General features: G+C 37.4%; 1 protein-coding gene and 1 non-coding gene across 3 annotated transcripts in view; both read left to right on the top strand.

Moving 5' to 3' along the window:
* AUTS2 (activator of transcription and developmental regulator AUTS2) overlaps positions 1 to 24,524 on the top strand; it is a 1,152,295-nt gene that overhangs the window by 584,016 nt on the left and 543,755 nt on the right. The gene's annotated exons all lie outside the window — the stretch shown is intronic.
* Positions 22,304 to 22,406, top strand: LOC118642976. The gene has a single exon (XR_004961883.1). It is a non-coding gene; the product is annotated as a U6 spliceosomal RNA (small nuclear RNA).

The raw sequence follows: 24,524 nt of genomic DNA on the forward strand, positions 1-24,524 counted from the left end.
TTTTATACCCATCTGACACCAACACATAGTATTAGGATATCATTGTCCTTATTCCCTATGTTGAGCAACCTTACAGCCATTGTTTTAAACTCTGTATCTGTTAATTTTCTTGCCTCCATTTTATTTATTTTTTTCTGAGATGTCTCCTGTTCTTTCATTTGGGACATATTTCTTTGTCTCCACATTTTAGATGCTTCTTATGTTTGTTTCTATGTATTAGGTAGAGCTGCTACATCTCCTGGGTTTGTTAGTGTGGCCTTGGGTAGTAGGTGTCCTGTAGAGCCCAGTGATACAGCCTCCCCAGTCACCTGAGCTGGGTGCTGTAGGTGCACCCCTGTGTGGGCTGTGTGCACTATACTGGTGTAGTTGAGCCTTGATTGCTGTTGGCATCACTGGGTGAGATTGAACCCCAAGACAATCAGCTGCAAGGACTAGCTACAACTATTACAGAGGAGCTGCTATGCAGGAGTTGACCCTATGGAGCAGCACTTGCTTCACTGGGGCTTTGGTGGTCTCCAAGTTTTCCCCTTGAGTGTGTTGCTCATGGAGATGGTAGGGTTATAATCTAGTGTGGTCTGAAGCTCTCTACCAGGTGTACTGGGCTCTGGGGCCTCGTGGGAGGTACAAAATCAGCCACTGACTGGCCCTGCCTGGGGTTAGCCCGCCCAAGCTACAGAGTGATCTGTAGTTGGCTGCTACTTGCGCTGAGCTTAGGGGTGCCCAGGACAGGCCAAGCTGTGAACCAAGACAGGCTGACACTACCATACCTGGGGCCACTTAGCAAGAGTTAGGGGGTACACAAAGGCCAGATGCTGCTTGTTTGGGAGATTTTAGGAAAGTCCAAAGCATGAGGAAAGAGAGGACAATTGTATGGAAAAGCCACTCCCCTCCAGCCCTTACCCTGATGCCAAATAATTTAGTTCCTATCCTCTATGTTCCTGGTTCCATTTAAGCTGCTGCCCCAATGTTGGAGCTCAGAGGGAGTGAATTTGAGTAAGTCCATGTACAGGCCCTTTATGAGGAACTGCCTTGGACTCCAATAGTTTCTTTGTCATCCAGCCACAATCCCTACTGTTTTTTACAGCCAGAAGTTATAGAGACTTCTCTTCCTGGCACCGGAACCCTGACCTGTGGGATATGGCGTTGGGCTGGGACCCTTCACTCCTTAGGGGGACCTCCAAAGCCAACATATCCCTCCCAATTATACACCATCACACATGAGTGTGGGACCAGCCCATTCCACATCTCTGACCCTCCTACTAGTCTCCATATGGCTTCTTTTTTAATTCCCTAGTTGTGAGACTTCCAATTCATCTAAATTTTAGGTGGTTCTGAATGATGGTTATTCTGAAGTTTAGCTGTAGTTTTGATCTGGTTGTGGAAAGATGCCAAGTACTGCATTTACCTACACCGCCATCTTGACTGGAAGCCCAATGACTGAAAGTTTTGAGGAGTTCTGTTCAGGTGTTTTGTAGAATGTTCCTTGATTGATGGCTTTTTCAAAAATATTTTTCTTATGTTTTTCTCATAAGCAGACCCTCAGCTGTCTTCAATGCTGGAATTTTTGGACTCTAACAAAGAACTAGGTCACAGCAGTCTATCACAGGAGAAATTTTCATCCTATGCTGCATTGAAAGTAATTATATTAACAAACAAAACACAAACCCAATTCAACTATTTTACCTAGTCCCCCATAATAATAGTCTGAAAGAGTTTACCTTTTTCCAGGCAAATATTAATTTACTTCAGTTTTTTCACACAGTCTGGAATTCAATTTAAAAAATTATGCAACAGACACAAATTAAAAAATAATCAAATCTGTTGTCAAGAAATTTAGCAGTCAACAGGACCAAACCAAGAGTTGATTTAGAGGTTCAAACTTCAGACAAATACTTTTAAATAACTATGATTATTATATTAAAAGTTCTAATAGTTAAGATGGATCATATAAATACATCAGTGAGGAATTTCAGTAGAGAGATGGAATCTAAACATACGAGTCCAGTGGAAATGCTAGAAATGAGAAACACAATTATCATATGTGAAATTTTTTTCTGTGGATTTATTAACAAAGTGAACACAGTAGAAACAGAATCAGTGAACTTGAGGATAAGCTAGTCTTCCAAACTGAAACAGAGCAAAAAGGACGGAAATAAAAAACAGAGCATCCAAAAACAGAACATATTACTATGGAATGTATCAAACAGTCTAACATGAAGAGAAAGAAAATAATGGCTGAGAATTTTCCAAAAAGAAAGAAAAATGACAATTACAGTCAGGATAAATATTAATAAAAGCATACCTACATATACTATAGTTAAACTACTGAAAATCAAAGAAACCAAAGATAAGGGAAAATCATGAATTTGGAGAAAAAGAAATATTGCATAATGAGGTATATAGATAAAAGCATAGGAGACTTTTAGTCAGAAATTATGAAAGCCAGAAGACAATGGAGTGGCATCTTTTAAGAACTGAAATAACAACCCTCCATCTGGAACTTCATGATCTTTCAAAAAGGAAGGCAAATTAAGACTTTGTCAGATGAACAAATGTCAAGAAAATGCTTTGCTATCAGACTTGTACTACAAGAAATATAAAGGAAGCTCTCTTCAGGTAGGAGCAGTATGCTGTATGTAGCATTTGGTATTACACAATACAGTGAAGAGCACCCACAGTGGTATTACACAATACAGTGAAGAGCACCCACAGTGTTAGTGTGAATATAAAAGACATTTCATCTCACTTTTAGTCTTTTGAAAGGAGATTAGATCAAGGGTTGACAAAGAACAGCTCATGAGCTAAATAAATGCTACCTCTCACTTATTTTGTGTAATCTAATAGCTAAGAATGTTTGCTTTATGAAGGGTTGTTTTTTTTTTTTTTAAAGCAATAATCAAGGAATATGAAACAGAGACTATATATGGTTTTCAAAGCCTAAATATTTATTTTTTGATCTGGTCTAAAGCAAAAATAATAACTGCATTGTGGAGATTGTAACGTGTCAAAGTAAAAATTTGGCAACAGTGCCACAAAGGATTGGAGGGAAAAAATTGCAACATACTGTTGTAAGTGAAGTAATATAATAAAATTTTCAGGTAGGCTATGGTATTTTATAGATATATATTACAAATTCTAGAACAGTTACTGGGGAAAAACACGAAGCAAAAAAGTATATATAACCAGCTTATAAAAGCAACAAAACAGAAGCATAAAACATACTCAACTAAAACAAAGGAAGACAAAAAAGAAAGAGAAGAGAAAAAAAAGAACAACAACAACAAATAAAAACCAGATAGGACACATTTTTAAAGAATATAATGATAGATATATACCCTTCCTTAGCAATAATTACATTAAATATAAATAGTCTATTTAAAAATAACATTTCTGTGCCCTGGCTAGGTGGCTCATTTGTTGGAATGCCATCAAGGCAACCGATCAACGTTTCCCTCTTTCTCTCTCTCTCTCCTCCCCTTCTCTCCCTTCCTCTTAAATCAATAAACATATCCTCTGGTGAGGATTAAAATAAATACAAATAGCACAACAAATAAAAACCAGACAGGACACATTTTTGAAGAATATAATGATAGATACATACCCTTCCTTAGCAATAATTACATTAAATATAAATGGTCTATTTAAAAATAACATTTCTGTGCCCTGGCTAGGTGGCTCAATTGTTGGAATGCCATCAAGGCAACCGATCAATGTTTCCCTCTTTCTCTCTCTCTCCTCCCCTTCTCTCCCTTTCTCTTAAATCAATAAACATATCTTCTGGTGAGGATTAAAATAAATACAAATAGCATTTATAAAATTGGATAGAAAGCAAAACCTAATTATATGTTGTTTACAAGAAAACCATTTTAAATATGAAGACATCGCTCTGTTAAAACTTAATAGAATAAAAACAAGATATCATGTGAAGTCCAAGTAAAAGAAAGGTGGAGTGGTTATATTTAATATCAGAAAAAATATACATCAGAACAAGCAGTGCTATCAGGACTATATAATGATAAAGCAAAGAAGAATTCATCAAGAAAGCTAAAGGCATATGCACCTAATAACAGATCCTCAGAATATCTAAAGCAAAAACTAAGAGAACTGCAAGGAGAATTAGACTAATATACCACTTCAGTTAGAGATTTTAATACTTCTTTCTCAGCAACTGGTAGTACCAGTAAACATAATTTAGGAGAGTCATAGAATACTTAAGTAATACTATATCACAGTGACTCAGTTGACATTTATAGAATTCTCCCCTCAGCAAGTAATACAGGATTTTTTCAAATGCACTTGGAATACTCATTAATATACACCATAATTTGAGGTATAAAGTAAACCCAATAAATATAAAGGCACTTAAATTATGTAAATTATGTTCACCTACCAAAGCCAAATTAAAGTAGAACTCAGTAACAGAATGACACCTAGAATAACCTCAGATATTTGGAATTTACATGACAGACTTCTAAATAACTCATAGCTCAAAGAACAAATAAAAATATAATTTTTTAAATTTTTCTTATTTTTAGGCATTTAAAAATACATAGAGATATAGTGTGTGCTACACACATATGTAATTAATGAGAATTATATTCACTTGAGATCTGTAGTAGTAGAGTACACAATATATTTTAAGTACACTTGGCTTAAGTAGCAGATAACTTGTTATATAACTTGTTTGGAGAATGTAATTTCCTGAAATAAAATTAAATATCTGAAACTTGACAGGTGATCAAGCTTAAAAAATAGTACTTGAAGCCTTCAGAAATGTTAGTAAAAATGTCACAGAATTACCATGAATCTACTTTTAGCTTTATACTGCAGTGGTACTAATAGATATTTTGTGATTTAACTTGTTGAGTTTGAAGTGTGCATTGGTGCTTAAGATACATGACCCATCAGTCTGTGAAGAAGCATTTACCATGTGTTGGCTGAGCCTGGGGCTTTCTTCATGGTATTTGTAAGCACTCCCAGTAGTTTTTAGTCCCTGAATAGAAAACATTAAGACTTAGATGACGTTATCAAGAGGCACAACCTAGTAAACCAGTGAAAATAAAAGGTGAAAAGTTCTACTTCACTTTTGTTTTTTATTGATTGATTTGAGGGGGGTGGAGGGGGAGAGAAAGAGAGAGAGAGAAACATCAGTTTGTTGTTCCACTTATTTATGCAGTCATTGGTTGATTCTTGTATGTGCCCTGACCAGGGATTGAACACCCAACCTTGGCATATCCAGATGATGCTCTAAACTGAGCCACTATCCAGGACCTACTCTGCTTTCAAAGAAGCAGAATTTGGGCATATATCTTGGCAGAACAGCATAGTACAGTAGCAGTAAGATAAATTCTCAATACATGTCTAAATCTGGGTCTGAAGAAATCTGAGGAGTATTTAGAAATTTTTATTAGGTTTAATGTGACAGATATAACTCATTAATAATGAGGAATCAAAATATCTTTGTGGGCTGGCGGGTGAGTGAATTTTCACATTTTACTCCTAGAAGTACATATTTTGAATCAACAACTGTTGAGGTCATAACCTTTTTGCCCTAAATAGTAGACCATACTTTTTCATCATTAACTTTATTATGAGATTACCCCAAATAAAAGATGTTCTTTTATAGAAAAGAACACTATTTTAGTTCTCATGTTCATAATTGACATTATAATAATAGCTCCCTTTCTCAGAAGTATGATCAATTCTTCAAATTAAGGGTAAATTAGAATAATTGAATTTGTAATTTATAACCCTACGAAGCTGATAGAGATTTCAAAAGAGTGGTATACTCATAATCCCAGTGAAAGATTCTCATTTTACAAGAGTGTTTAGATGTTCTTGGCAGATTTAGGTTAATAACATGAGGTGGATATAAAACTGGGACATAGGGCTTAGGGTTTATTTTGATGAGTAGCAAACATGGGCCAGCCTATTTGTAAATTTTCTTCAAATAGGAGGGATTTTTTAATTTAAGGAAAAAAGATTATTTCTGTATCAAGTACTTCAAATGAATTGTTTTTGGAGAACTGCTAAAAAGCTTATGACAAACTACTGTTTATTCCTCTTGAAAACAATTATACTTCCACTCTTCTACCACCCAAAGTCCTGTTCCTTCCTTTAGCCTTCGGAAGGTTTTCCAGTCATGAGTTTAACATTTTGATTTTAATTTTTAAAATCATGAGTGCCATATGGTTATAGAATGGAGAGGTTTATGTAAAATATGTTCAGTGTAAGCCACGTAATTCATGACGCTCAGGATTCATTTAGATATCTATGATTTCAATATATACAATAATCTTCACAATAAATGTTAAGGAATATGATTTTGCACTTGATTGTAATACTTGCAATTATTTTCTCTAGTGTTACTAGTTAAATGGGGATTGGCATGTCAAAGGCAGTCACGTCATATATGTGTGTGTTTCTAACAAGTACTTTGTTTGGCACTTAATTTTCTAACATTTCATCATTCCCTAAGTAGTCTCAAGAATCAAATACAATTGCAGTAATATTTGCTGAAAATGGGAAACTATAAAACACCTCGTTTTGCTGAGAATCAGAAGAAGAGAGATTTCAAATAACAAAGCTTTCTATTTAAAACAACAACAAAACATTTCATCTTTCATCCCTCAAAAGGCAGTTTGATAACTAAGTATTAATTTTAATATTTTATATCATTCCCATCTCTTTTTTGGTAGTGATGGTAAGTACACAGGTATCACAGCTCACAGAATTTTATGTTCAAAGGTCTTTCTATTTGAGGTCTGATATACTAAGGACAAGTTACTTTATAACATTCTTTATTTTATTCCCTCACTTGCACATTGAACAGATTGAAAGGGCTAGAGAGAAATTAAAATAATAATCCTAATTACATTTAGTTGTGTTAATTTCACCAAATGATGAATGGAAATTTTGGCCTTATAGGTCCCACTACCAGGTACAGTAGTCACCTGCACTCATAGAGATTCATTAATTACACTGTATGGCTAAATTCATTGAAAGAGATAACTGATCCTGTCTCAATTTTGAGGTTTTCTTTAAAGTGGAGAGTCAGTACACCATTGTTCTCAAGCTGTCAGATTGCATGCTATTGTTCCAGGCTCTCAGGAATTGATGTCAGAGATATCAGGCATGTAGAGACAAGGGAAGGATCATAATAGAAGTGAATCCTTTCCCCTTTTTTCTGACTGTGTTTGGACCACCTGTCTTTTACCCTTTGCAGTTCTATTCTGAGAGGAATATGAGGAACAGCTCTGAAGATGGGAGCCACTGCTGCTAGATTGTTGCCATTAACCAGCTTTCATGGCTTTTGTGGGAGCCTCCTTTTCATTAGTATTTGCAACATGTTCACCAGCAAAATGATTATGTTAGGCAGAGACATCACATCACTTACATTTCATAGCTCAGTGCAATTTTCATAAACTGCGAGGCAACATCCAAAAAAACATGACTCAGAATTAGAGTTTCAGAAGATTATTATATAGACATTATTTCCCTCAGGTCACGGGCTTTAGTCAAATTTGGAGGAGAATGAAATTGCCAACAGTGAAAAGCAGACAGAAAGGTATGAGTTCATGAGCAGAGAAATAACATTTTCATTTGTTCCTTCCCCATGGGAAAGATTCAGCATTCCGGTAAATGGAGACGGTTATAAGAAATGAATTTTTGTCAGCAGGGATGTGATTTTAAGGCTCACTTATCCATTGGCAATCTAGATTTCTAACCCCAGGAATCTAGGAAATTGCTACAGAATGTAGTCTTTATTATAAACAAGTTTTGTGTGTTTTTTTTTGTTTTGTTTTGTTTTTCTGGTAGTTTTTGCCCCCTTTCTTTCTTGCTCAGAGATTTTTAGATGGACCACATTTTTTTTTTTTTTTTTTTTTTTTACCTTTCAGGAGTCAGATAACTGTAGAATTTCCCCATCTGCTATGCATTTCTTCTCATTGCTATTGCTTTGTGATGGAAACTTTTTTTTTCCTACCAAGCCTCCCCGACTCTCCCCTTGCCTTTCCTAACACCTCTGTTCAGCACACACAATGCGACAGTATTGGAAGTCACGAGGTTTACTAGAGCTGAATCCTTGGCCTCTGCCTCTGTTCCCAGCATTTACAGAATGTCTCATGATGTTGTTGCTTTTCTGTTCTCAGTCTTTTTGTGTCTATGGACCTGAGAGAGTAAAGCAGGAAAAAACGGCTTTCCAGGTAGCTCTCATTTTACCCAGGTATAAAGAGTAGGATTTGCAAGATTTCTGTAGGGTAATCCCAGACAACCTTCTTCATAATTAAAGAATGTTCTTTCATGGGAAATTTTACTTTCCTTCTCAATTTTATCTGCGGCTTCTCAGTCCATTATTCATTCAGATTCAATGCAGAGGTTCTCCTGCTAGTTGTAGTACATCCTTGAGAGCTGAAGATATTTCATATACCCTAAACCCTTCATTTCTAGAGATGCAGAGAGGTTCTGTAACATTAATCTCACCTTTATATTTTTCAGTTTTTAATAACTTTAAAATATGTATATCTAATGCCTTCCTCCTCTGTGCATTTTTGCACATTTTAATATCTCTCTCAACACCATAAACTATTTTCCTGGCTGTATTTTTATTAGAAAATGTTATTGCCTCCCAAAGTTTACTGAAAGCAAATTGCGTTTGCTTTCATTATTATGATATCTACAATATATCGTTGTGATTGCACTCGATTAATAAATGAGAATTGATTACTTTAACTTAGTTCACTGGATTTGGCCCATGAAATTCATCACGATTTATAAACTTTCCCCCCACATTTCCAAAGCTTCTAGAAGGGAGAAAGGATATTAGGGTGAGAAGGAACATCTAACTAGTACTGCAAAGTACACCCAATCACATATTTTGATTTCCTTATTTCCTTGTGTGTGGTATGGTAAAGGATTCATTGAACTGGCCAGAGTGTTGGCATATTCTGATATTCTGTGGAGTCCAAGCAGTTACCTGAAAATTACCCATTGGCCATAGATGTAGAGTCTCACTGTCTACCATCTGGAGCCAGGGATAAGATGTCTTAGATCTACATTCTTGACACTTACTCAAGAGCAACTAAATCTAGAGAAAAGGTCAACTTTCTGGTGTTTGTTTTCAGTTTCTTCTTCTGTGAAATGGCAAGGATTTTGCCTTCTAAACCACTCTTACTATTTTTTTCAGCAATGCTTGTGTGAAGGAAATGTTATTACAGGATTTGAACTCTCAGAAATAGTTAACCCACCTTGGTTTTCCATACCATTTCATAATACTTGGTCTTCTTTTTTTTCTTGTTAGTCCTCACCTAGAGATATTTTTTCCATTGATTTCTAGAGAGTGGTTAGCATCTATGCCTGTGCACCAAAGGGCCAGGTTTGATTCCAAATCAAGGGCACGTACCTGGGTTACAGGTTCAATTCCTGGCCCTGGTGTTGGGGTGCTTGTGGGAGGCAACCAATCATTGTGTCTCTTCTCACATTGATGTTTCTCTCTCTCTCTTTCTCTCCTTCTCTCCTCCCTCCCTTCCAGTCTCTCTAAAAAATCAATGGAAAAAATATCCTCTAATGAGGATTAACCAAAAAAAAGGATTACACAATAAAACTGTTAACTGGAATGAAGTAGTGTTAATTTAAATTTGGGTCATTCTTCAAAAAAACATATTTGTTTCCATATACTTGTTCTCAAAAATATTTCTATAATCTTTCAGTGTATTTTTGCCATAGAGATCATGGTCTAGCAATTATAATTGAATCTCTTCTGATGATGGATTGTTTTGCAGAGCCTTGGGGCCATGATATTTGAGTGCAGTTCTTTCTGTACCGAGAAATGGATATAAACTAGAGTCATATGAAAAGTTGGGCTGGATTCACTCTGCTGTGAAGCCATACCTTGGAAGTTGATTTTAATAATAAAATAATTGCTTATCTGAAATGTTTCTCAGTGTTTTTTTCTTAAAGTGAAATAAAAAGTGCATTAGCCACACTTGAAAAACCAAGAAAAGTGTAGTACCAATGCAAAATATCATTATTATATCATTGTCTTCACAGGAGACATAGAATGCTTAGAAAGTCTGACTTGATTAAATATGTGCTTCAAAATTTCAAAGGAGGCATCTTTCCTCTGTCAATAAGTTTCCAAATTTCATATACACTAATTATTATGATCCATGCTAACAGTTACTAAACTTTGTGTGCCAGGCAGTGTTCTAAGCATGTTTCAGGTAATAACTCAATTATTCCTCACAGCCACTTCATCAAGGAGGCACTATTACCATCTCCATTTTTTTAAGTAAGGAAACAGGCTTAGAAAGGTTTAGAAATCTAAGGTTACATAGCTGGTAGCTGGCTGAGCCAGGATTTGAATGGCCTGATAGGAGAACCTGTGCTCATAACCACCACATCGTGATGCCTCAGGGTGTAGGGGTATGGAAGAGGAGATCCAGACTTACTGACTTTGGCCATGGGCTTTGCCTGATATTTGGTTAAATACTTTGTTTATATTATGTTGTGTAGTTTCTAAACAATTCTACCTGGTAGATTTTATTGACATTTTCCAAATGAAGACATTGAGACTCAGAAAATCTGAGGCTGGTGATAACTGAGGGAGCAGAGATTTGAACCTTATAACACAAATTCAAGTTCTGGCCTAGGATGTCATTAAGGAAAGGTACTTTGTTTCCAAGAAAGGTAATTTTCATGTATAGAAGAGATGTAAGTTTCCTGTATACCACCCCACCCCTAGCAAGGATTTGTTTTCTTTTTGTGTTAATTCTATTTGAACTGCATTGGAATTATCTCATCTCTTTCTATGTACACAATTTCTTCAAGTCATTGCTACTGTACACTAGTTCTCCCTGTTAGTGGTTTGTGTTTGATTGCTTGATCATCTACAACTAACATTATTCTTCTTTTATTTGTTGTTTGTGAGAAATTAATTTTCTTAGAGCTTTGGACCCTTAATATTATGTCCTTTAGTCCCCTGAAGAGTGAGTGTCCCTGTGGTGCCATTAACCACTTATACCATGTCCTGAGAACATTTTGAGAGAAATGTGAATGGCAGCACCACTTAGATACCAATTAAAAAGAAATCTCTTTCTGAGTGAGCTCTGTCTTAAAGCCTGCCAAGACACAGAGGATTGGTTGTCTCAGGTACCTTTGCCATTACTGACATCATTTAGAACTTCCTGGTGTAATAAAAAGGGATTTTAATGGAAAGTGTCTTGCCCCCCTCCCCCATTGCAGTGGGAGAATCGCCAGTTTTTATGTAGCTATATATTGCTAAAAATATGGAATGGACTTCTAGCAGATCCTTCAAAGGCCTGGTGAATCTCCATTATTGTGTAACAAAGTCTTGGGGATGCCTTTTGGAATGCCTTGGCAGCAGGTGGGCAGCAGCTTGACAGCCCACTGTGACTCGTGGGGAAATCTGTGTTCCATGTAGTTTGTGACTGTAATGGAGTAGTCCTCTTGGCCATCTCGTTTTCCTGGCTTGTCTTCTCTTCTGTTTACCTGGCTTGTCTTCTCTTCTGTTTACCTTAGCTCCACCTTTGGCTCAGCTAGACACCATGGGTTACACCTGAGTCATTTGAAATGTAATCCCATCACAAGAGGTCCCCCATCTCCCCTTGGCAGTGTATGGTTCAGAGAGAATTAGAACTAAACTCTGGGTGGTTGTCCCCAGCTAAGCCTGCACAAGTGGAGAAAATGCATGGGTTTGTGAGTATGCATATATTTCACATTCTCATAGACGTGTCTTTGAGTCCAAATAAACATACATTTTATTTCCTCCTTGATTTAGTGGTTTATTATGCAAGCTCTAAGCAATATTAATTATCTCCAAGGCCAGAAGTGGGGTTCTTCAGGAACAGCTATGATCATCTAGAAATGTACCTTGTGCTTTTCTCCTCATGCATTTTTAACACGTGCATATCACTGCTTTCCTGGGCACCTCCAGCAGTGTGTCACTTGCTAGCTTGGCAGACCAAAGAGATCTCAAACCTATTTCTTACTTCCAGTGTCCATGTGGATTATTTTTATCATATGATAATTTGGCAGACGTTTTCTGAAGATCTCTACTCACCTTTCCACGGCTCTGCTATAGAATGGTGAACTGGACCCACACACTCAACGTGTAAAGTGGATTTCCCCAGGAACAGAAATGGGAGGCAGAAACTTAAGATTAAAGGCTTCTTCTTTACTTATAAAGTTGGTCACTAAACTTAGTATAAATTTTCTAATCTAGAAGGAATTATAAGACCCTGAGACCTAGTCTTTCTAGCTTGCCACCAGCCTTGGTGCATCCTTCATTGCAAATGCTGGGATCAATTATTTGGTTGTGCAAGATTATTTCAGGGTGATATTTTATTTCCCACTCTCAGATTCTTTGAGATCCAGCTGGGATACTCAACATAATCCTTTTGCATAACTCCCAAGAGGTAATTCTGTAGCTTGGGTAGTGGTCAAAGGAGCTCTAATGCCAGAACACATGCTGCTGTTAACAGGAAAGGACAGGAGCCGGCTCTCTGAAAAATGCCTCACAAAGGAGACTTTCTTTGCTGCTCCTGGTACATGTGGTAAGCATAGAAATAGTTTATTGTGAAAGTCTTTCAGCCACAGGTCTTTCTAAGACATAATTGTACCCTCCAGGGAAACCAAAATAAATACCAGCCTAATAAACTTCAGATTTTTAAAAATAAGTTATCCAATTGCATTTCTGTAAGAAGAAAAATGAGAGGTTGACGTGTTCTTATTCTGCTTTGATTCACTTCCCATGCTGTCCTGCTCCAGTTAAGCCTTAAAATGGGAGAAAATATTTATCATTTGAAAAAGAATGATAGCACAAAATTCAGTATTTCAGAAGGGGAGGTAAGAAAGTACATTTTAATGCCAACTTTGGAATTTTCTTAAAACAAAACACACACACTTGTTTTCTTTCCTGGAGATTAATAAATATGTCTCTGCATTCCTTGCAAAGGAAGATTGCCATCCAGGCTTCCATTCTTTTGTTTTTATCTTTGGTCATGGTCCACTTGGTCCTCCCACCAGCTCTCCCTGCTCCTTCCTTTGCCCTTGAGTCCGTCCTGTGGTCCCTCCTCACCTGCAGTTGTCACACTGGCCTTGGCTTCCTGTCTCCCTGTGCAGTCTGGACCAAGAGTATGAACTGCAGCCTATATACTCTGCCAGCCCTTTAGCTGCACATGCCTGTCACTTTCCAGGCCTGGGGTATGTCAGTGGTCTGACTGCTCCCCTTTTCTCACTGCCCTTTCCCAGTCTACTTCACTGATGATTATCTTACCAGTATCCTTACATATGGCTAGTCCCCCAAGATTCCCCTGACTGTTCATTATTATTCTTGCTTCATCCTCATTTTATTACATAAAGGTATGAAAAATAATATAATGAGCATCCATGTACCCTTCACTGTCTTGAAAAGTAAGACATTTCCAGTATAGTTGAATCCCCGTTGTAATTTTGATTATATTCTCCTCTCAGAGTCCAGAGGTGATAACCACAATTCTGAATTTGTTGTTTGTGTTAGTATTTCTTTATACATATTCTACATGCATAAATCAGCAAATATTATATAGTATGCTTATATTTTGAAAAATTGCATCTTACTATATATATGCGCTTTAGCAACTTTTTCTTAACTGAGAAGTGTGTGAGATTAGTTCAATTGTTTTATTATGCTCTTCCCTATTGTGTAATAGTTAAGGCTATGCTACCATTTATCTATTCTATGAACATTCAGATTATTTGCAATTTTTTGCTATTACAAATAATGCTGCTATGAAACGTCTTGTACAAATCTCCTTGCACTCATGTCCATTTGTTATTTCAGCAAACTGTATTGAGCGCCTATTAGTGCTTGGCATGACTGATGTGTGACTATTGAACCAGGTTCTTACCTTCCCGCTGTATGCTGTAGAAAGGACTTTCAAGGAAATTTGGTTGCAGGAGTCTTCTCACTAGTTTTCTTAACACTCATCTCACCTGTCTTTGGTAGTCTTTCACAGCTCTGTTGAAGTTAACTCTCAAACACGGCTCTAATCTTTACTGTATGCTCAGGAACATTCAATGGCTTCCTGTTATTTGTGTGATGAAGCTAATACTCCCTCAGCTTGCTGTTCAAGAACCAAGCTAGCTTCACCTTTTGGTGGTGGTGGTGGTGGTGGTTGTTTGGTCTCTATACTATTTACATCTCAATCCTTAACGTTCCAGTGTCATTTCTCTTTCCTGCCTCCTCATGATGTTTCTTTACCCTTACTTCTTCCCTGTTCTAAACTTTATCCCGGATGTTAAAATTCTATGCAGTTTTCAAGATCCTAATGAAATACTTTCTTATCTATGTACATATTATACTTCTTGTCTGATTCTAACTTACATTGCAGCTAATTAGGTAGACATTTTCTTAGCTGACTATGAGCAGGAACCACATGGCAAATGCCTCAAGCATAGTAGGACCTCATTAATTAAAATAATAATCACATTAAATTTGAACAGATCATTTAATTCTCAGCCTTACTGTTAAAACACTTTAATGCGGTTAATGGGAGGAGTAAGTAGATGGAGAGCATATGTTTTAATTCTCCTTTGCAGTCTCCAAACATTTCTGGCTCCCAATAAGTGCATGTGGCTTGCTAACCAGGCAGCTGTCCTTTCCCTTCCCACTTCAAGGGGGGGCAGGTTGAAGAGAAAACTGACTTTGGTAAGACAGAAGGCCTCTTCATTAAGAAAAAACAAAACAGACATTCTCACCTCAGCAGGATCTACCTATAGGGACTGGAAGCAGCCCCTTCCAGTCTCTTGGCTAGATCCTTTCAGCCCCTTGAGTGTAGCACAGGCTGATGACCTGTCACCAGTTCCGCCCTGCAACTTAGCTCTGCTCCCAGGGTGGAGGCAGCTTGTGGCAGCTCGCAAATAAGGGAAGCCTGAGTCCACTGTGTCCGTGTTTCCATTTTGAAGGAAATGGGAGAAATGAGGCCAGTGGTTTGATAAATTATATCAAAAATAGTCCCTTCATGCTAATGGAGTGTGAAGAAGCTGATGTACTGGAGATGATCTATAATATTTCATATTTCTCTGAGGAGAAAAATGATAAACTTGATGATGTGTGATTTATTCATGTTTCTCCAGATGAAGAAAGAAATCTTAAAGTCAACTGCCTGTCTCTCACTTCCAGAAGCTGGCTTGTGGATTTTACACTGGGATTGGAGGCTGGGCTTGTTTAGAGAAATGTCTAGAGAAACTCTGATGAATCACCAGACCTTTGGCAGTTGGCTGGGAGAGGGTAATTAGGCCAGCATTGCCTCTGTTTTATCATCACAGTTTTAGAGCTCTATGCCACCAGGTGACAAATGTGTCAATGATTACATTTCTTGTCCAGGACTTCTCTGGCTGACCCCTTCCCTCCTGGCTTTGGCCCTTAGTCCTTCCCTGCAGCTCAGCCCTGGACAGCAGTAACTTCTGCAATCAAAGAACTGTTCTTTGGAAGCCATGCTGGGAGGGACATAGTTTTCAGCCCTGCTGTGTACAGACTTTAACCATGGGGGATCTGGTTAATTCCCTTTCCTCTTCCTTCTGCCCATCATCCTTTGGGTCAAGTGCTGCTCAGAGCCAGAAGCCTTACTTGCTTCTTTAATAACTGAAAATGGCACCCCCAGCCGGGGTCATTATATTCTAAATAGCCCCCTGGAGGAGGTTAGAAATAGAGGTTGTCTTAGGCAACTGGATTTAGCAGGTAAAATTTTGCTTTTGCTTTTTTATGTTTCTTTCTTTCTTTCTTTCTTTCTTTCTTTCTTTCTTTCTTTCTTTCTTTCTTCCTTCCTTCCTTCCTTCCTTCCTTCCTTCCTTCCTTCCTTCCTTCCTTCCTTCCTTCCTTCCTTCCTTCCTTTCTTCTTTCTTTCTTTCTTTCTTTCTTTCTTTCTTTCTTTCTTTCTTTCTTTCTTTCTTTTTTGGTACCCCTTCCTTTACTGGCCATTACTTATACAGTCATCCCTCACTACGTCGCGCTTCAACTTTCACGGCTTCACTCTATCATGGTTTTTTCAAATATATTCATTAAAAAGTTGATTAAGACAGTGAAAATGATACAGCATGTGCTCGGTTATCTGAGTCAATTATACACCCCTGTATTACAATTACAATTACAATTAAAATTACTGTACATATGGACTGTAGGCCTTTGTATTTGAGTACCCCAGGAATCCTTCAACGCCAGGTGCAACCACTAGAGCCTGGAATGGATTAACCATGGTAAACAATGGTGAACTGTAATAGGACTCCTCTTTACCATCCCCTGCCCCACTGGCCATTTTCTTCCTGGGCACTAACCTTTCCTGTCATCGTAGGTCACTTGCTTGAATTCCCAAGAATGCAGTTAATACACTTGGCTAATTTTACTTTTGTGATATGTTAGTGGACACTAAAAGCTTAAGACAGACCCTTATAAAATAAATGATTTGCATTATATTAAGACTCTTGGAGACTCCTTATAAAGGCCTCTAATAGAAAGATAACCTTGATGAATGTGTAGATATTTTGGGAGAAAAGAAGGTTTTGCAGGGAGTCTTAGGACATGCTTTGTAAAGTGACCATTTTCTCCCCAAGTTTGCAGGGTCAGCCAAATGGATGTAACTCTGAGATTATGGCTGCCCATCTGCTCAGGCCCTTTTTCTAGTCTCAAACTATACATCCATTTATTTCAAGTCTGCTATAAATCCATTTACAGGTACTACGCTGATGGGTTCAGGAAAACAGATTTCATTAAAACACATTTCATTATATAAGTAGGTTTCAGGTTCTTCTAGTAATTTAGAAATTTTAAAGACATCTTTGAGTGTGATTTGTGGACAGTAATGAAGTTTAGGACATAATATTCCAAAATATGGCTCCTGGGCATGTTCAGTGTTTCAAGATGAAGGAATTTGAGAATGGCAGGTGCAGGAAAGACTTTCTGACCTTCCCTAAAGCAGATCATAAAACCCTCCTGTAAGCAATGTCCTGGCTATATCCAGAGGAAAGGAGCATCATTATCTCTAAGAATGGAGAAACTCAAAGAGGAATCTGAATGAACAGGCCTTGTTGCATTTCCCCCACTTTACACTGAGCTAGCTCATACCTTCTGTTTTATCGCATTTTTCCAGGACTTTCCACTCTTCATCAAACCAGCATAAAAATGCCTAGGTTTAACCACCTCTTTGGGTCTTTATTTCCTTATAAAGGCTCCTGTGTCATGTAAAACTTTACAGTTAACGGGATTTGTATGCTTTTCTCTTGTTAATGTCTTTTGTTACAGGGTCCCAGCAGAGAATATATAAGATTAAAAAGAAAAGATAATTTTCTTCCCTGACAATTCTAACAATCATAAAGGGACAGTAAAAGGCTGGACACTCCACTTGCTTCAGAGGCCTGGGACAAAAGCCAGCAGAAGAAAAGAATTCTTAACCAGCTGGCTGGTGTGCTCAGTGGATTGAGCATCATCCCATAGACTGAGAGGTCCTGATTGAATTCCCAGTCAGGGCACTTGCCCAGGTTTCCAGCTTGATCCCCAGTAGCGGGTGTGCAGGAGGCAGCCAATCGATGTTTCTCTCTTTCTTGCTCTCTTAAAAAAAAAGAGAGAGGAAGGTAAAGATGTCTCCTGGAACCATCCTTTCTAAATTCAGATTATCAAGAGAAAAACCTTTGTAACAAATACATTTGTATGCTTTTTTCTTGTTAATCTGCCTCCTTTTACAGGGGCCTCAGCTCAGAATTTAGAAGGGAAATAAGAAAAAATATTTTTCCAGCCCTGCAAGTCTGTTGATTCCTTTTCATGGATACTGTTAGAGAGTTTGCCTTCCCCTCATGTTTTCTGCCTGCTTCAGGTGAGATCTACCATATTGTGGCAGCCTTATTATTTAATCATTTCCCTGGAGTGGAATCAGAACATTCTGGTGAAGAGTGTGATCAGATGAGGTAATACTAGACATGTAGGTGGAATAATTATCAAAAATCAGGTCCAAAAGTTCTATCTTATAAAACTTTCTTTAAAAGAAAAATGTACATACAGACATAAACCAGTTTTGTTTGTTTACACTAAGGGTTCACTCTCTTGAAATCTGGATACCTAATTTTGGGTATTAGATTTTATTCAGATAATTTAAACCACTCTGTGCCTTTAGTTTCCTCATCAGTAAAGAGTGGTGGCATTAATGTTAAATAATGAAAATGTAAGTACTGTTTTTGCATCAAGTGCCAATTAACTTATATTGTATTTAACTTACTATTATAGGAGAAGTACTGTAAAAGTCTTCAATTTGGTTAATCATTTTCTCAGTTGCTTTCTTTGTGGGAGCCATCTTCTGTGTCTATTTATAGTCAAGCCATTCTTAGGACTTGACATGGCAAGAAAAATCCCACAGAACAGTATTATAGAGCCATTATCTACTCCTACCACACCCTGCTGACTTGCACAGCTGGACACCCCCCACAAGTTTGCATGAGGTACTCTCACTAATTAACCCTGGACTAGGAGTTTTCCTCTAACTGTTCCCTGGCCAAAATAGCTTAAGGTCCTTGAAAGCTCCACAAACACTCCTATAATTTTGTTATATCATTTTGTAACAGATGAAAGAACTGAAATTTAAAGAAGGAAGCAGAAGTATATTCCAGTTTTGCCAGTGAGGGTGGGTTTTTGAAAGAAAATTTTGAAGAGTAAGATTTTCTTTAAGGAGAGTCAGCATCTCATTTTCTCCCGTTACTTCAGTGGTTTGTCAGTTCTTCAACCAACAACTTTTCTTAGATTAAAAATTATTTTTCTTTGTTTTTTTTGCTAGTTAGCAAATTCAGATAAGTAGAATTACTGTGCCTGACCTCAAGATGAAAACCAACTGGTTATATACCAATAAAAAGATGAATAGCCACAGAATGTAGAAAGTAATTCCCTGACTAGCCACAGAGAGGGAAGTACCAAAGCTGAAAGGGAGAGTGTGCAGAAGTTGGGGAAGGCTTCCCAGGAGGAGAATTCTTGTTCTGACCCTCCACTGCTTCTGGAACTAAGGCACCATATCTTTGTTGCTTGTATGTCTCTCCCACTACAATGTAATCCAGTTGTCATTCTTGTTAGTATTCCCAGGTTTTAGGACAATACTTGACCTCATTTATGGTCAGTATGTACATTTTGAATGTTGAAGTAAATGAAGCAAAGACTCTTACATATAACTCTCTTCTTGACTAGACAGGGTTTTGACTGTTTCAAAATTTGAGGCTTTGTCAGCCCTCTATTTTTTGGTCCAAAGACTGTCTGAAACCAAGGAAGAAAACATTTCCATGTATAGATCTAGTGGCTACAGAAAAGAAGCACTTTCAGAAGTTAGAGATGTGCCTCTGAGGAAACTGAACCCCGGGAAGGTCCTGTTCCTACAGTATTAAATTATCTTTTGAGACTGAGCTAGATGCTTACATGGATTTCTGTGTAATCTTCTTTCTTTCAAGCTTCTATTTTGGCATAAGCTGTACATACCCCAGAACTGTTTATCCTAATTATAATTTATAGGTGACAGTGAGATAAATGTGTCCATCACCAAATGTGACCGTTAGATGCTTTTGAAATAACTAATACCTTGTACTATATAGTTATTTACGCATATGTCTCCTTCATTAGATTATTTTTTAATCCTCACCCGAGGATATTTTTTCATTGATTTTTTAAATTTATTTATTTATTTATTTTAGATGAAGGGAGAGAGAGAGAGAGGGAAACATTGATTGTGAGAGAGACACATTGATTGGTTGCCTCCCGCATGACGGGTCCAGGGATCAACCTGCAAGCTGCCTTTGACTGGGATTGAATCTGCCACCCTTCGGTGCGCAGGCCGATTCTCTAACCACTGAGCCAGACTGGACAAGGCTCCTCCATTAGATTAAAACAATTTTTTAAAAATATTTTTTATTTATTTTTTAGAGCCAGAGGAAGAAAAAGGGGAAGAGAGAGAGAGAAACATCATTGGCCGCTTCCTGCACGCCCCCAACTGGGAATCCAACTGGCAACCTTTTGGTGCACAGGACAATGCCCAACCAACTGAGCCACACTGGTAGGGCACCCCCATTAGATTTAAACTTCTTGAAGTAATGTTTTATTTATTTTTGTATTCTTATTGCTTAGCAAAGGATGGCACGTAGTAGACCCTTCACTAGTGTTCTGTAGCAACTCATTTCAATACCCTTGGCATTATTCTTATCTATCAGGGAAAGCAAATAATTTGAGACATAAAAACCAAAGTTTTGGATTGGGCCCAGATGACATTTAATCACTTTTTCTGACTTTAGTAATAAAATCAGTGCCTTTTTGAAGCCTTTTCTGGTGTGCAAGGCCACTACGATTTATGATGGCAGAAGGATGTGTATCACTTTCACCTGATGACTGTACAAAGTATTTCATTGTGGCTTGCAAAAAAAGAAGAGCTAAAGTGAGGCTGTGTTTTATGCTATTTAGGATTGGGAAATCAATTAGTCATGAAAACATTTTTTTTTCATTCTACTTTTGGAGATCATAGGCTTTTCAGAAGCATTAATAAACAAACTCAGGCCTATATACTTTAGACCTTCAGGCCTTTTCTTATGTGGAGTCAATTGATTGATATATGATATGAGTTTTACATTATTCTTGAAATATGACATCATTAGTGGCATTAGTGGTGCTTTGCTCTGCTGGGCAGTGGGGTTGGTGTGAGAGTGAGAGATCTAGACTTAGAGTTAATTGAGGAAAAAGTGTTGTATTAAATATTGAAACTTTACATTAAAAAACAGAAAATATATATTGCCTTAAGAAATGTATAGGCCTGGCTGCATAACTCAGTTGGTCAGACTGTCATCCCGATATGCCAAGGTTGTGGGTTTGAACCCCAGTTAGGGCACATAAAAGAATCTAAGAATTGACCAGTGAATGCATAAATATGTGGAACAACAAATTGATGTCTCTCTTTCTCTCCTCCCCTCTAAAATTAATAACAATTAAAAACAGAAATGTCTAAATTTGTAGCGAATTTTTATGAGTTTATTTGAGCCAAACTTATGACACATGCCAGAGAGTAAGATCTCAAATGCTCCAGAGAATAACAATTTGCAGTTTATTCTGTGCATTTGCTATGAAGGAAGGAGCATTAGGAAGATCACTTGAGGGTGGGAGAAAGCAAGATGGGATTGGATTACAGAGTAGTGATTATTTGCTCTTTTGAGGGTGTTTACTTCTTAGAAGGAGGGGTTTGAAAAGAAGCATTTTAAAGGTGTGTTAACCTACATACATGGAAGGAATGGACAGGGCTTGCTTAAGGCAAAGATAGGCCTTTTACTAAAAAGTTATGTGCCTGGAGTGTGACTTCCCACCATGACCTGCCCAGTTAGTAATTTGTGATTTATTGCAGCATTCCTGTTCTCTGTGTGTGTGTGGTTTTGGAAAATGAGGATTTGCAAAAGAAATACGATCTACTTTGAAGGAGATAATCTCAGGAAGTATTTTAGTATGGATTGGACCTACCTATCAGAATCAAATTTTAGCATTCATGGTGGCAAAAGGTAAAATCTTAGTGGCTTGGGCCTTATCATGGTTGCAATACATTATCAATACAACTATATATAATGGTATTGCATTTTATGGGCAATTTGGCCTGATGTCTGAAAAAACTGAAGTTGTCTTGATGTCTGAAAGTCATGAAAAATTAACCCAATTGGTTTATAGGAATCTGTTTTCTATAGTTTTCTCTCAGAAGCCACACAGGAAGCAACTTATCATCGGCTGATCACTAAGCCTGAAGACCCAATGTTGTTCACTTGCTGTCTCTTTTCTCCTTAAGATAAGGTTTTTATATTCTTGTCAGTTTGTTTTAATGTGTGAGTAGGGTGTTGCTTGTTAATATATTTTGGCTTTTTGTTTATATTTATAGCTTACTGCCACTCCTGAAACAAGACATAAATTGCCCAGATATTGTAAAGATAGGTGATGGTAATGATAATGATTTTTAACACTCATGCCACATTTAAAATGGGCAATTATAATAAGGCAATTGTATTTTTATTATCCCGGTTTTTCAGGTAAGGAAACTGAGGCACCAAAGGTTAAATAACATGCCAAAAGTCTTGTAGCTATTAAGCGGTTGAATTGGGATTCAAACTCAGGCATTCTGGCTCTATAATCTATGCTGTTAACCACTATTTTATACACTGCCTTTGAGAAACTGATTTTGACTTGACGATGAATATAATGGGTGAGTAGGAGATTGGTAGGGAAGCCGTTCCAAAGAATTTTTAAAATTATATGGACATAGACCTGCTACTACAGAACGTATACAAAAATTGGAATGATACAAAAAAGATTAGCATGACCCCTGCTCAAGAATGACACGCAAACTCATGAAGAATTCTATATTTTAAAAAATATATGGACTTGGGACTATAACTAGCAACAGTGAAGAGGTCCCACTCCATTTTGTTCGTAACATTTTAATCTCAACATGATCATCACATGTGTAAGAATAGTCTAAGTGGTATTTAGGATATATAGTTTAAGAATAATTATAGTTTTACGTTTAAGAATAGTGTTTATAGTGTTTATGGTGATGTTTAGGATAAGTTTAAGAAAACAACCACTTGATTCTTGATCTAAGATATCTAAGATCATATGGACATAGGGAAATAAACTGAGATAATTAATTACCTATAAAATCATTTATACTGGCTTCTGATTGAGATGCTTGCATGACTATTTTTCCCTTAAGACATATTTTTAAGGTGCATAAAGACTGGATTATGCTTAAATATTCATGTGGCCAAAGCTTTTCTCTTTCATTAAGAGGCCATCTTGTGAGAAATTAGATACAATAGAGCAGTCATTTCAGCCTCAATTTTCCATTAGGGGAAGCTTTGTCACTAACTCTGACATTAAAATCATCTGAACTTATTGTTCGAATTAATAGAATCTTAGACTGCATAAATTTCAACGGACTATTCTGTTGATATCAGATATCTCAGAATCAACATGTGTACTAATAAAACAAAGAGGAAGAATATAGATTGTCAGACATGCTCAACTGGCATTGTTTTGGAATCACACCAAAACCAGGAAATTACTAGTGGCTGTGCCAAGTAATGAAAAGATATCTTTTTAATATTAATGGCGATCAGCACTCTTGGGCCATCATTACTCCTGCCACAATGACTTTACAGTTTCTCTACTCAAGGGAAGGGTCTAAACAATGCCTTGAGCATGTAATAATTTACTTGATAAAGTCCAGGTTTTTGATAAACAAGTCGTATTAAACTCTAGCCCAAATTAGTTAACAGGTGATAAATCTTGCATTTACTGCCTTATCTTATTACATTAATTAATATTGGTAATACAGTGACAGTTATTGAGTGCCATTATGTGCCAAGGACTTGTGAAGTGCTTCTGTATGGACATGTCCACTTGTTATCGTGGCTAGGATTATTATTTCACAACTGTTGCTTGAATAAGAGCTAGCCTTGAAAGGCCAAGTTTTTTTGGTTTTGCTTGTTTGTTTTTTTAGAATTTTTATGAGTTTATTTGAGCCAATGACAATTGCTGGGAAGCAAGGGACTGAGTAGTGCTTGGGAGGATGGCAGTTTTGTAGCTAAAATATTTTATATATTCGAATAAAAGGAAGAGATGTAAGTGGAGGTTACATGGACTCCATCAGTGGTAGATTAAGGGGGTGGGAGAAAGCAAAATGGGAGAAAATATCTAGGATTGGATAAAAAGCAAAATGGAGAGAGACATACTTCTTTTATGTTGGTCAGGTACAGGATAGTTAACATTTACAGCTCACAGAGATGGTATGGGCAACAAGATAACAGTGAGGTCCTCTCTTGCTCTGGTTCCCACTGTTGTGCCTTGAGGGGTCTGGAAAAGAAAATCACTGTAACATTGCTAAAGTATGTTATCTTATATTCACAAAGACAACAGATAGTCTTACTTAAGGTAAAGATTAACCTTTGTCAAGGAAGCTACAGGCTTAAGGAAAAACCAAGTTATTTAGAGAAGGCCTTTAAGGGGAGAAGGGAGGGCTGCTGCTCTGAGAAGGGCCAGGAGGCTGCAGAGGTTGACAGTGCTTTCAGGTTGGGGAGAGTGGAAAATGACGATGAGATCTCCTTGGTGTGGGAAGAATCATAGAAAGAGATTTAGGAAGAAATATGCTGAGGGACAGGGGAAGGGGTAGTCTCCATCATTGGAGTGGAAATTAGTTTGGTTAACTATGATTCTGTCTGAAATAAGCAGCCCATCCAGGTGTGAGCTTGAGAAAAAGAACAGGGTTTAGTGGTTACACCATGAGTTTGAAGAATGGTAAGGACTAAGCCCTATATTTTCTTTAGAACTTGCCTAAGAACTTTGTATGAGGCTGACTCTCAGCATCCTATAAATATGAGCTGTGTATTTTGTTGTTAGGGAATTCCTTTTCCTAGCCTATGAACAAAAATGGGTGTTGTGTTTCCTTTATTGTCTAGTTATTTGTCAAAAACCCTAGGCATGCATT

The sequence above is a fragment of the Molossus molossus genome, unplaced genomic scaffold (assembly GCF_014108415.1).
Source record: "Molossus molossus isolate mMolMol1 unplaced genomic scaffold, mMolMol1.p scaffold_m16_p_3, whole genome shotgun sequence".
Lineage (NCBI taxonomy): Eukaryota > Metazoa > Chordata > Mammalia > Chiroptera > Molossidae > Molossus > Molossus molossus.